General features: G+C 36.1%; 1 protein-coding gene and 1 pseudogene across 2 annotated transcripts in view; both read left to right on the top strand.

The window, feature by feature from the left end:
* The window catches only part of PPP2R3A (protein phosphatase 2 regulatory subunit B''alpha), a 147,290-nt gene that overhangs the window by 117,542 nt on the left and 16,942 nt on the right, over positions 1–12,806 (top strand). The window lies entirely within an intron of this gene.
* LOC128781483 (large ribosomal subunit protein uL11-like) lies at positions 1,187–12,226 on the top strand (annotated as a pseudogene).

Raw genomic sequence — 12,806 nt, 5'->3', positions numbered from 1 at the left:
GAGGAGAGTGGAGCTGCCGCCATTGCTCCCTCTAGGCCCCTCCCCCACGTATAGCGTCACAGCGCAGCTACCAGCGTTACCCCGCCCCTGGGAACACCTAAGGCTCCGCCCCTTAAAGTAACAGATGCACCAAGACAAAAAAAAAAAAAATGGCCCAAATGACAGAACACTTCAAAGCTCCAGAAAAAATACAACTAAGCGACGAAGAGATAGCCAACCTATCGGATACACAGTTCAAAACACTGGTTATCAAGATGCTCACAGAATTGGTGGAATCTGTTCGAAAACCAGATGAAAAAATGAAGCCTATGCTAAGAGAAACAAAGGAAAATGTACAGGGAACCAATAGTGATGCGAAGGAAACTGGGACTCAAATCAACGGTGTGGACCAGAAGGAAGAAACAAACATCCAACCAGAAAAGAATGAAGAAACAAGAACTTGGAAAAATGAGGAGAGGCTTAGGAACCTCCAGGACATCTTGAAAGGTTCCAACATCCGAATTATAGGGGTGCCAGAAGGAGAAGAGGAAGAACAAAAAATTGAAAACTTATTTGAACAAATAATGAAGGAGAACTTCCCTAATCTGGCAAAGGAAATAGACTTCTGGGAAGTCCAGGAAGCTCAGAGAGTCCCAAAGAAGCTGGACCCAAGGAGGAACACACCAAGGCACATCATAATTACATTACCCAAGATTAAACGCAAGGACCTACATCCAAGATTACTGTATCCAGCAAAGCTATCATTTAGAATGGAAGGGAAGATAAAGTGCTTCTCAGATAAGGTCAAGTTAAAGAAGTTCATCATCACCAAGCCCTTATTATATGAAATGTTAAAGGGAGTTACCTAAGAAAAAGAAGATAAAAAATAGGAACAGTAAAAATGACAGCAAACTCACAGTTATTAACGACCACACATAAAACAAAAACGAGAGCAAACTAGGCAAACAACTAGAACATGAGGGTTGCCATTAAGGGAGTGGGAGGGGGAGAGAGGGGGGAAAGGTACAGAGAATAAGTAGCATAGATGATAGGTGGAAAATAGACGGGGGGAGGGTAAGAATAGTGTAGGAAATGTAGAAGCCAAAGAACTTATAAGTATGACCCATGGACATGAACTATAGGGGGGGAATGTGGGAGGGAGGGGGTGGGCAGGATGGAGTGGAGTGAGGGGGGGGAAATGGGACAACTGTAATAGCACAATCAATAACTATATTTAAAAAAAGAAAAAATAACTAACTACTGGTAATGTATAACATAAAAAGAGATAACTTGTAAAACAAAATCAGAAAAAGGAGGAAGGGACTAAACGTGTATCTAAACAAGAAAATAGCTAAATAGCTCAATGTGTGTCAGAGAAACAATCCATCAAATACCATGAACAACCAAGGTAACATGGGAGCACTGAAAGAAAATGAAAAGTCTCTAGAAACCAAACTCAGAGTCATGGAAGATTATCACTTAAATGATACATAATTTAATGCTGTAGTTGTGAAGAAACTCCATTAAACACAAGAGAATTCAGAAAGGCAGTTCGATGAACTCACGAATAAAATTAATGAACATAGGATAACTTTATGAAAGAGACTGAAACTATCAAGAAAGAACCAAACAAAATCTGGAGCTGAAGAACTTAATAAATGAGATGAGGAATGTATTACAAAGCATTGGAAATAGAGCAGACCAGATAGAAGAGAGACTTAGCAAGCTCAAAGACAGAAACCTAGAAAAGACCCAGGAGGAAGGAGAGTTTTTTAAAATGAGAGAACTGTACGAGAACTATCTGACTTCATTAGAAAGAGGAACATAAGGATAATGGCTATACCAGGGAGAAGGGAACAAAAAACCTCCTCAAAGAAATAATTGAGAATTTCCCAAGTCTATGGAAAGAACTGGACTTTAGAATAAAGGAAGCTAACAAAACAACTAATTATATCAACACAGAAAAATCTTCTCCAAGACACATTTTATTCAAATTGTCCAAAATTAATGACAAAAAATTCTCAAGGCAGCCAAAGGAAACCCCATTGGATTATCATGAGATATTTCAATAGAAACATACAAATCAGGAGAGAGTGGAAGGAAATATTCAAACTATTGAACGGAACTATCAGCCAAGGATAATATAGCCAGCAAAGTTGTCCTTTAGCTATGAAAAAAAAATAAAGTCTTTCCAAGACAAACAAAAGCTGAGAGACTCTACTGCAAGACCTGCTTTACAGAAAATGTTGTAAGGAGCTCTTCTACTTTTTTGGCTTTCAGCTCAGAAGAAGAGTAGGTACAGCTTTCTTCAGTCGTCCCCAATCTAGGTTCATCCACACCAGCCGCCTCCACCATGCCAGTGAAATTTGACCCCAACAAGATCAAAGTTGTATCCCTGAGGTGCACTGGTGGGGGTGCCATGTCTGCCCTGGCCCCCAAAATTGGTTCCCTGGGCATGTCTCCAAGAAAAGTTGGTGGTGACATTGCCAGGTAATTGCAACAGGTAATTGGAAGGGTCTGAGGATTACAGTGAAACTGACCATTCAAAACAGGCCCAGATTGAGGTAGTGTCTTCTGCCTCTGCCCTCATCATCAAAGCTCTCAAAGAACTGCCATGAGACAGAAAGGAGAAAAAGAAACATTAAGCAAGTAGAAATATCACTTTTGATAAGATTGTCAACATTGCCTGACAGATGCAGCACCAATCTTTAGCTAGAGAACTCTCTGGAACGATTAAAGAGATCCTGGGGACTTTCCAGTCTGTGGGCTGTAACGTTGATGGCTGCCAAACTCATGACCTCATAGATAACATCAGCAGTGGTGTGGTCGAATCTCCGGCTAGTTAAAGGTCATTTAACAACCAGAGGGGAGGGGAAGAGAGGGGAAAAAAAGAGAAGAAAGGAGAAAGGAAAGAAAGGAAGGAGCTCTACTACCAGAAACCAAAAGAAAAAATTATACAAAACTCTGAGTAAGATGACTAACAGACAGAAGTAGGAAATTGCAGCTCTACTTCAGAGTAAGATATTACACACTTAATTAAAACAAAGATTAAAGGGGGGAGGAACATTAAAAAATAACTGCCCTGGCTGGTGTAGCTCAGTGGATTGAGCACAGGCTGTGAACAAAGGGTCACAAGTTTGATTCTCAGTCAGGGCACATGCCTGTGTTACAGGCCAGGCTCCCAGTAGGGGGCACACGAGAGGCAACCACACATTGCTGTTTCTCTCCCTCTCTCTCTCCTTCCCTTTCCCTCTCTCTAAAAATAAATAAAATCTTAAAAAAAAAAAAAAGAATGCAGGCTTTTAAAAAAATAACTAACTACCGGTAATGTACAACATAAAGAGAGATAACTTGTAAAACAAAGTCAGAAAAAGAGGAGGGAAGGACTGAATGTATGCAAGTGAGTGAGTCAGAAGAAAAGGGACTATTGTACATGAGAGACATTTTCAACAAGGCTAATGTCTTGTGGTTTCCACAAAACAAAAATCCAGAGCTGAGACACAAAACCTGAAAAAAAAAGAGAAGGAGGAAACAAAGGGAAACAATCATGGAAAACCGCCATGATCATAGCAGACATGATCACAAGGGAGAAGAAACAGTGGACACACAGAGCAACCAGGAAAAAATTATAAAAATTGATGTAGTTAGTCATAAATATGAATATTTACATATTTATACATATATAAATATGTATATCTAAATGTATATGGACTGAACTCACCAATCAAAAGGCACAGAGTAGCAGGATGGATTAAAAAACAAGACCCAACTATGTTGCCTACAGGAGAAACCTCTCAGCTTAAAGACAAACACAAGCTCAGAGTGAAGAGGTGGAAAATGATACTACAAGCGGCATCCAGAAAATGCAGGTATATATAAAGCAGTAACAGACCTAAAGGGAGAAACTGACAAAAATACAATTATGGTAATGTACAGAATACTTCACTTGCAGCATGGATGGATCATCTACACAGAATGTCAATAAGCAAATGTCGATCTTAAACATTAGACCAAATGGACTTCCTTGCTATTTATAGAACTTTCCATTTCAAAATGATAGAATATACATCCTTCTCATGTGCACATGGGACATCCTTGAGAATAGACCACATTCTAGGGCACAAAACTAGTCTCAATAAATTTAAGTAGATTGAAATCATACCACACATATGTTCTGACCACAGTGGTATGAAATGGGAAATTAACTAAAGAAAGTTGGAAAAACAGCAAATATATGGAGATTAAACAACATGCTACTGAGTAACTATTGGGTCAAAGAAATAAAAGAAGAGATCAAAAGATACATATAGACAAGTGAAAATATGACATACCAAAATTTGGGGGGGTGCAGGAAAAGCAGTACTAAGAGGGAAATTTATAGAATAATGGGCCTAACTCAAGAAACAAGAAAAATCTAAAATGAAGAACCTGACATTACACCTTTAAAGAACTAGAAAAGGAAAAACAAAGCCCAACATCAGTAGAAAGAAGGAAATAAAAATCAGAATAGAAATAAGTGAAATAGAGAACAAAAAGACAATAGAAAAAATCAAAGAGCTTCATCTTTGAAAAGATAAATAAAATTGACAAACCTCTGGCTAGACTCACTAAGGAGAAACAAAAGACTCAAATAAAATTAGAAATGAAAGAGGAAAAGTTAGAATGGACACCACAGAAATACAAAGAATTAGATGAGAATACTATGAAAAATTATATTTCATGGAATTCAATAGACTGGAAGAAATGGAAAAATTCTTAGAAGTATACAGCCTTCCTAGAGTGAATCATGAAAAGGAGGAAAACCTAAATAGACCCATCACTAGTAAGGAATTTGAAACAGTATTAAAAAACCTGCCAATAAACAAAAGTCCAGGACCAGGCTTCACTGGTAAAGTCTACCAAACATTTTTTAAAAGCTTTAATACTAATCCTTCTCAATCTCATCCAAAAAATTGAAAAGGAAATACTTCCTAACTCATATTACAAGGCTAACATTATCCTGATTCCAGAACCCAGCAAGGACAATGTATAGGGGGGGAAAAAAAATTACAGGCCAATACCTCTGAGATGCAGAATACTAACAAATTGAATACAACGTATTAAAATTATCATACATCACATTCAGGTTGGTTCATTTCAGAGATGCAAGGATGGTTCAACATCCACAAATCAATCAGTGTGATACATCATATTAACAAAGTAAAAGAAAAATCATATGGTCATATCAATACATGCAGGAAAAAAATTGACAAGATACAATATCCTTTTGTGAGAAAATCATACTCAATGAGGAAAAACTAAAGCTTTTCCTTTAAAATCAGAAGCAAGACAAGGATGCCCATTCTCACCACTGTTATTCAACATAGTACTGGAAGTCCTAGCCAGAGTAATTAGGCAAGAAAAAGAAATAAAAGGCACCCAAACTGAGAATGAAGTAAAACTGTTACTGTTTACAGATGACATGATTCTAGATATAGAAAACCCTAAAGACTCCACACCAAAAAGCTATTAGAAACAATACAGTAAAGTTGGATGATAGAAAATCATAATACAAAAATTTGTTTCAGAAAGAGAAATGAAGAAAATTCTATTGCAGTCATGACAAAAAGAATAAAATACCTAGGGATGAACTTAACAAAGGATGTGAAGGATCTGTACACACTGAAACTATAAGACGTCGTTGAAAGAAATTGAAGACATAAAAAAATGGAAAGCTATTCCATGCTTATAGATCAGAATTAACATTGTTATACAGATTTAATGTAATTCCTATCAAAATCCTAATGGCATTTTTCACAGAGTAAAACATAAAAACCTTCAAATTTGTATAGAATCACAAAAGACCCTGAATAGCCAATGCAGTCCAGAGGAAAAAAAAGAATAAAGCTAGAGGTATCTCACTCTTGTGTCAAATTATACTACAAAGTTACAGTAATCAGAACAGTGTGGTATTGGCAGAAAAACAGACACACAGACCAATGGAACATAATTGAGAGCCTAGAAACAAACCTATACATATGTGGACAACTAATTTCAACAAAGGGGCCAAAAACATACAGTGGAAAAAGGAAGGTCTCTTGTAATAACTGGTATTGGGAAAACTGGAAAGCTACATGCAACAGAATGAAATTAAACTACTACCTGACACCATACACAAAAAAAATTAACTGAAAATGGATTAAAGACTTAAATATAAAACCTGAAATAATAAAATATATAGAGGAAAATATAGGTGCTAAACATATAAGCCTTGGTCTGAGAGGCATTTTTGTGAACCTAACCCAAAAGGCAAGGGAAGTAAAAGCAAAAACAAATGAATGAGACTACATCAAACTGAAAAGCTGCTGCTCAGCAAAAGAAACTATTGACAAAAAGACAGCCAACAAAATGAGAGAAGATATTTGCAAATGATACTTTTGATAAAGGGCTAATATCCAAAATAAAGAACCCATACAACTCAACAACAACAAAACCCAATTCAAAAATGGGCAGAGGAACTGAGTAGATGTTCTCCAAAAAGATATACCTATGGCCAACAGATAGAATAAAAGATGATCACTTGTAAACATCACTTTCCCATCACATTTACAAGGGAAAGTAAATCAAAACCACAATGAGATAACCACCTCACACCCCTTAGAATGGCTATTATTTATAAGACAAGAAATAACAAGCATTGGAGAGGATATGGAAAAAAAGGGAACCCTATACACTGCTGGTGGGAATGTAGGTTGCTGTGGCCACCATGGAACTACTGTGGAAGTTCCTCAGAAAATTAAGAATAGAGCTACCATATGACCCAGCAATCCCTCTTCTAGGTTTATCTACCACCCTAAAAATCAAAAACACTTATTTGAAAAGATATATGTACCCCAGCGTTCATTTAAGCATTATTTACAATAGCCAGGACATGGAAACAACCTAAGTGCCCATTGTCAGATGACTGGGTAAAAAAGATTGGTACATATATACAATGGAATTCTACTTAGCCATAAAAAAGGTATGTTGCCATTTGCAACAACAGGGATGGACCTTGAGAGTATTATGCCAAGTGAAATAAGTCAGGAAAAAAATACAAGAACCACATGATTTCACTCATAGGTGGGATGTAAAACAAAAGCCACAAATGAACAAATAAAACAAACAAACTCATAGACACAGGCAACAGAATGGTGGTTTCCAGAGGGAAAAGGATTAGGGGGAGAACAAAGATGATAAAGGGGGTCAAATACATGGCGACAGAAGGAGATCAGACTTTGGGTGGTGAGCACACAATAGCATATACAGATGTTGTATTATAAAGTTGTACACTTGAAACTATATGTTATTAACCATTGTTACCCTTAATAAATTTAATTTAAAAAGAAATAACAGCAATCAATCCATTTAAATGTGGAAAGGATATGAATCAGAATATAATATGAGAAAAATAAGTAAAACTGGGATATAAAGAGGAAGAAATATATGTGTAATGTCCTAAAAATAATTTAACTGAAATTAGGATGTAGAGAGGAGGAAGAGAATATATGTTGAGTTTCATTAGCAGGGTCTCCACAGATACTCTCTTAAGCTGGTAAGTTGGAAGTTTAATAACATCAATTAAACAACTGAAAAACCAAAGCCTGACACTAAATATTCTATGTAATTCAATCAGGGAAAAAACTGTACACACGAAAGAAAAACACAGACTATAGATCATAAACTAACAGTGACAGAACTAAGGCACATATTTTTAGCTCAGTGAATATAAATGGAATCGACTCACTTTTTAAAGGAAAAGGCTTCAACTATGAAATGAGAGCAAAGGTTGCATAAAAAATGAATGAACACCCCCCAAAAAACCCTGATAACATCAGATTTTTGAAGCAAAACCTCTAAAAGAAAAAAAAGAAATTAAAACCTATTATTTGCAGCCATAATAAAATACTCCCTAAAAATAAATAAAATATCTTTGTCCATAGACCATTTACAAATACATTAAGCCACAAACAAAACTTCAATGGACTTAATACAAAGTTATAATAATAATACAGACCAGCTTCTCATTTCAGGTTGGTAGACTGAAAACAAACTGTAGTTTTCAATCTCTACACCATAAATACTTTTAAAAAGCCCCCCAAAACAGACAACTACTCATAGTAAGAAGAGAAACTTTCAGTGTAATAAATAAAAGAAAGTAGATGGGATCAGATTGAAGAGGGAGCCAGAGCTTATGTTCTCTGCAGGAGGATGCAGAACATAATCGCTACACATAAAGAGAACAAACAGCATTTAAGGATGATCTATACCTGAATTTGACTGAAACCAAGAGCAAGAGAGAGACCAGAAAAAGCATCCAGGTAGGCCAAATCCTATACAGTCATGTGTCTCTTAACAATGGGCATACATCCAGGGAACTTCATCCTCAGGCGATTTCAGCCTTATGTGAACATCATAGACTGTACTTACACAAAACTACATGATACAGCTAGCCTATACACCGAGTCTGTATGGTACAGCCCATTGCTCCTAGGCTATAAGACTGTTACTGTACTGAATACTGTAACCAATTGTAACACAATGGTAATTATTTTTGTATCTCAACAGAAAAGTTACCACAAAACTATGGTACAAAAGATAAAGTGTTTGTGCACACATGCAGTGGGGAAGCAGGCCATGGAAAGAGGCGCCATCTGAGAGAGAGGAGACATCAGGAAGAGGGAGGGAGAAAGGGTGAGAGGGAACAAAAAGTCGCACAAGCAGCATGGCCCATCCCTGCCCTGTTCTCATTGAAAACACTAGCAAGCCTACATTGCCCCCTCATAAGCAGCCAGTCTATTCTCAACTACATAAAACAGTAGACAAATATCAGTTGGCAAATACCAATAAAATAACAAATGCAAGAACTTTCACCCTTGAAAGGAGAATCACTATAGCAACAGAACAAGACATCAAAATGAGTATGTTTACTATTTTTAGAGAGATAAGAGAATACAGCACTCTCGAAGCAACACTGGCCACTTTCTTGGAAATGAAGAAAATTTAAATGATAAAACACATGAGGCTGAATATTAGAATGAACACAGCTGAGAAGCTTTTTATGTGGAATGGTAATTGTGGTTCTGCGGTAAGAAATCCTTGTAGAAACCAGTAGAAATAGCAGGCAGATAAGTCCCAGAACTTTTATCTGTTTAAACAAATAAAAATATATGCAGAACCAGGCATCCGCTAATTTTTTTCTGGCCAGGTAGCAAATATTTTAGGCTTTGCAGGTCTCTGTCACAACTGCTTAGCTCTGCCATTGCAGTGTGAAAGCAGCCATAGGTAATATGTAAGCAAAAGAATACGCTGTGTTCCAATAAAATTTTAATCATAGATACTGAGATAGTGTCTTCATATCATTTTCATATGTCATGAAATATTCTTTTGATTTTTTTTCAAATTTAAAAAGGTGAAAATGGACTGTACCAAAATAGGTGGCAAGACAGATTTGGCCCACAGACAGTAGCTTGTCAGTCCCATAATAGAGTGAAATATAAGAACACAAACAATAGAGAACTGAAAATTTACCAGAAAGAAAAGCTGATTATCCACAAAGTAAATGCAAAAAGAAATGGAACAATATCATTCAAACATCGCAAATACAGTAATTTTGAACCTAGAATTCTGTTCCAATTTTTTTTTAAGATTTATTTATTTTTAGAGAGAGGGGAAAGGAGGGAGAGAGGGAGAGAAACATCAATGTGTGGTTGCCTTTCACACACCCCCTACTGGGGACCTGGCCCACAACCCAGGCATGTGCCCTAACTGGGAATCAAACCGGCGACCCTTTGGTTCGCAGGCCAGCACTCAAGCCACTGAGCCACAACAGCCAGGGCTGTTCCAACTTAAATTGTAATGGCCAAATAAGGACATTTTCAGACATTCAAAGATGTAAAAAGTTTATCACCCACAGACTATCTCTGAAAGAAATGTTAAAGGATATTCTTCAGTAAGAAGGCAAATGGATCCTAGGGCAATAGTGGGATGCAAGAAGCAATTATGAGCAACAAAATTGGTAAAATTTATTCTTAGAATTAGGTAAGTATTGATCACAGATGCTTTTAAATAAGACAGTAAAAGGAGGCCAGGATAATATGCTACAATTCTTTATTAGAATGGACACTATAAATGCTGATAGAATTATATTTCTCTAATAATGGCTAGAGTTAAAGTATGTCTTAAAAATTTAAGATCAATCACTAATCATATTTAGAAAAAGACAATTGATTATTATTAACTGGGAAAAAATTGAGTCAAGAAAACTCAATCTACTAAAGATAAGTATGTTAATCAGCTTTCTTTTTGGTGGCTAGTGACCTAAACTCAAATCAAATAGCATAAGCTAAATCATCATCATCATCATCATCAAAGTGGAATTATTGGCATATAGAACTGGAAAATCCAGAGATATTACTGACTTCAGAAACTCATACCTTATCTCTTTTATATCTTAGAAAATGCTTTTCTTTCACTTTCACTCTTGAACAATTATTTCGTAAGTGGTGGCAAGATGATTATGTAACAGCTTCAAGTTCAAATAAAAAGAGAAAAATCCCTTTCTCTCAAAATCCCCCCCCGCCAAAAAAAGCCCAGAATTTGTATCCTTTTGGTTCTAATTGTCTTGGTTTGGGTCCAACCCGTGAAGCAACTCCTGAAGGAGTTAGGCCTAGTACTAATCTTGGTCAGGAGCCAAGTCCATCCAAACTACATGATTTCGCAAGGGAAATTAGAGGGGGAAAAAATGGAATGTTATACTGATAAAGAAATAGAGTGCAGTATAATAAAGAAGAGAGAAAAGATAAACACAGCACAAAATAAATGGCCAGAATAAGTCCAGATATAGTATCAATCATAAAACTCAGATTGGAATTAAAAAATCCAATGGCAGCCCTGGCCGGGTGGCTCAGTTGGCTGGAGCATCGTCCCATACACCAAAAGGTGGCTTGTTCGATCCCCAGCTTGGCAGGTTCAGGAGGCAGCTGATCGATGTTGCTCTCTCATTGGTTTCTCTTTCTTCCTGCCTTTCTCTCTAAAATCAATAAACATATCCTCTGGTGAGGATTAAAAAAAAAATCCAACTGTATACTATTTTGTAGATTTGTACGTAACATAGAGATAACAGTCAAATGAATAGTAACAAGAGGAAATCAAGTATTGCAATGTTAGGGAGACAAACAGAATTCAAAGCTTAAAAGAGACACCAATATTTCAGCAGTTGTCCATGAAAAAAAGGTACCAACTTTATGAAACATATAAAACAAAGCTGATAAAAGTGCAAGGAAAAATTGACAAATCTACAGTCATGTGAAAACTAACAAATCATATAGAAAAAAATATATAGAATTAGTAAGCTTTCAGAGACACTCAAATATATACTAGGTACCCAACAAATATACTTGGAACCACCACAAAAGAGCCTACTTATTAAGAGTCTACTTATTAAAGAAAATTGCAATATTTTAAAAAATTCACTAGCATAGCATACTGGCCACATTTATTACTTAAAATGCAAACTGAAATTAACAAAAAATGCACAATCTGGAAATATAAAAATAAAATGTTTTAAGTGCTAAATATTTTTCAAAATAACAGTTAAACTAAAGAGGAAGTTAAAATAGAAATTACAGTCAATTTTATTGATTTTTAGAGGAGAGAAATATTGATTTGTTGTTCCACTTGGTTGATTCTTGTATTTGCCATGACCAGGGATGGAACCCACAACCTTGGTGTAGCAGGATGACGCTCTAACCAGCTAAGCTACCTGGCGAGGACCAAATTACAATCTTTTTAGCTATCCATCACCTTAACCATTCAGCCACCTCATCCCCACATTGTAATTTTTGTTTTAATCAGGTAATGAAAGTATTATACAGGGAGGGGCAAAAGTAATTTGTATGGAAAATAATACAATAATTAATAAATAATAATACAAGAATAAACTCACATACTCAGAGCTGTAAACCTGTTGCCACATCCTATATTCAAATCTATAGGATATACACAAGGGGAAATATATAACTTCTATACTGAAATAAATGAATTAGACTATCCTCTCAAGATACATGAAAAAGGATGAGAAAAATAGACCCAAATAGCACATAGAAGGAGGAAGTTAAACCGTCATTTAAACAAAAATAAATCTACTAATTTATACACGCATGCAGCATACTATGTACCAACCACTACTCTAAATATTTTAATTCACTGAGTACTCACAAAAACCCTATTCTGTAGACTCTATTATCTCCATTTTACAAGTATGAAAACTGAACCACAGAAGATTAAATAATTAGTCAAATCTACTAATATATAAAAGTAAGTGGATTTAGCCCAAGGTTGCAACTGGCTCAGCTTTTCAAGATCCTTCTTTAACAGATTAAGAGAGGAAAAAAATGTAAAATATAAACTGATTCTTTGAAGGCATATGACAAAATTTAATATATCTTCTGGTTTGGAAAAATCCTGAAACTACCATATTTTTCAGACCATAAGACACACCTAGGCTTTAGAGGAGGAAAATAGGAAAAAAAATTTTGAAGCAAAAAATGTGGTCCTGCTGTGACCCAACTCCACCGCCATCCCCCGATCCCCCAGCAAGTCAGGTAAGCTACATTCAGACTATAATACACACCCCCATTTTCCTCCCAAATTTGGGGGGGGGAGCGCCCCTTACAGTCCAAAGAATACGGTAAGCAAATTTAAGAGGAGTAACTTCTTAACAGTTTTTAAATGGTATTAATCCCATACCCAAGAAATAACCAGTTAAAAATATAATGGGGGAAAAATCCCATTGTAATATCAAGAAA

The sequence above is a fragment of the Desmodus rotundus genome, chromosome 8, assembly GCF_022682495.2.
Source record: "Desmodus rotundus isolate HL8 chromosome 8, HLdesRot8A.1, whole genome shotgun sequence".
NCBI classification, from domain to species: domain Eukaryota; kingdom Metazoa; phylum Chordata; class Mammalia; order Chiroptera; family Phyllostomidae; genus Desmodus; species Desmodus rotundus.
The sequence above is the reverse complement of the archived record's forward strand: the minus strand, read 5'-3'. Positions and strand labels throughout refer to the sequence as shown.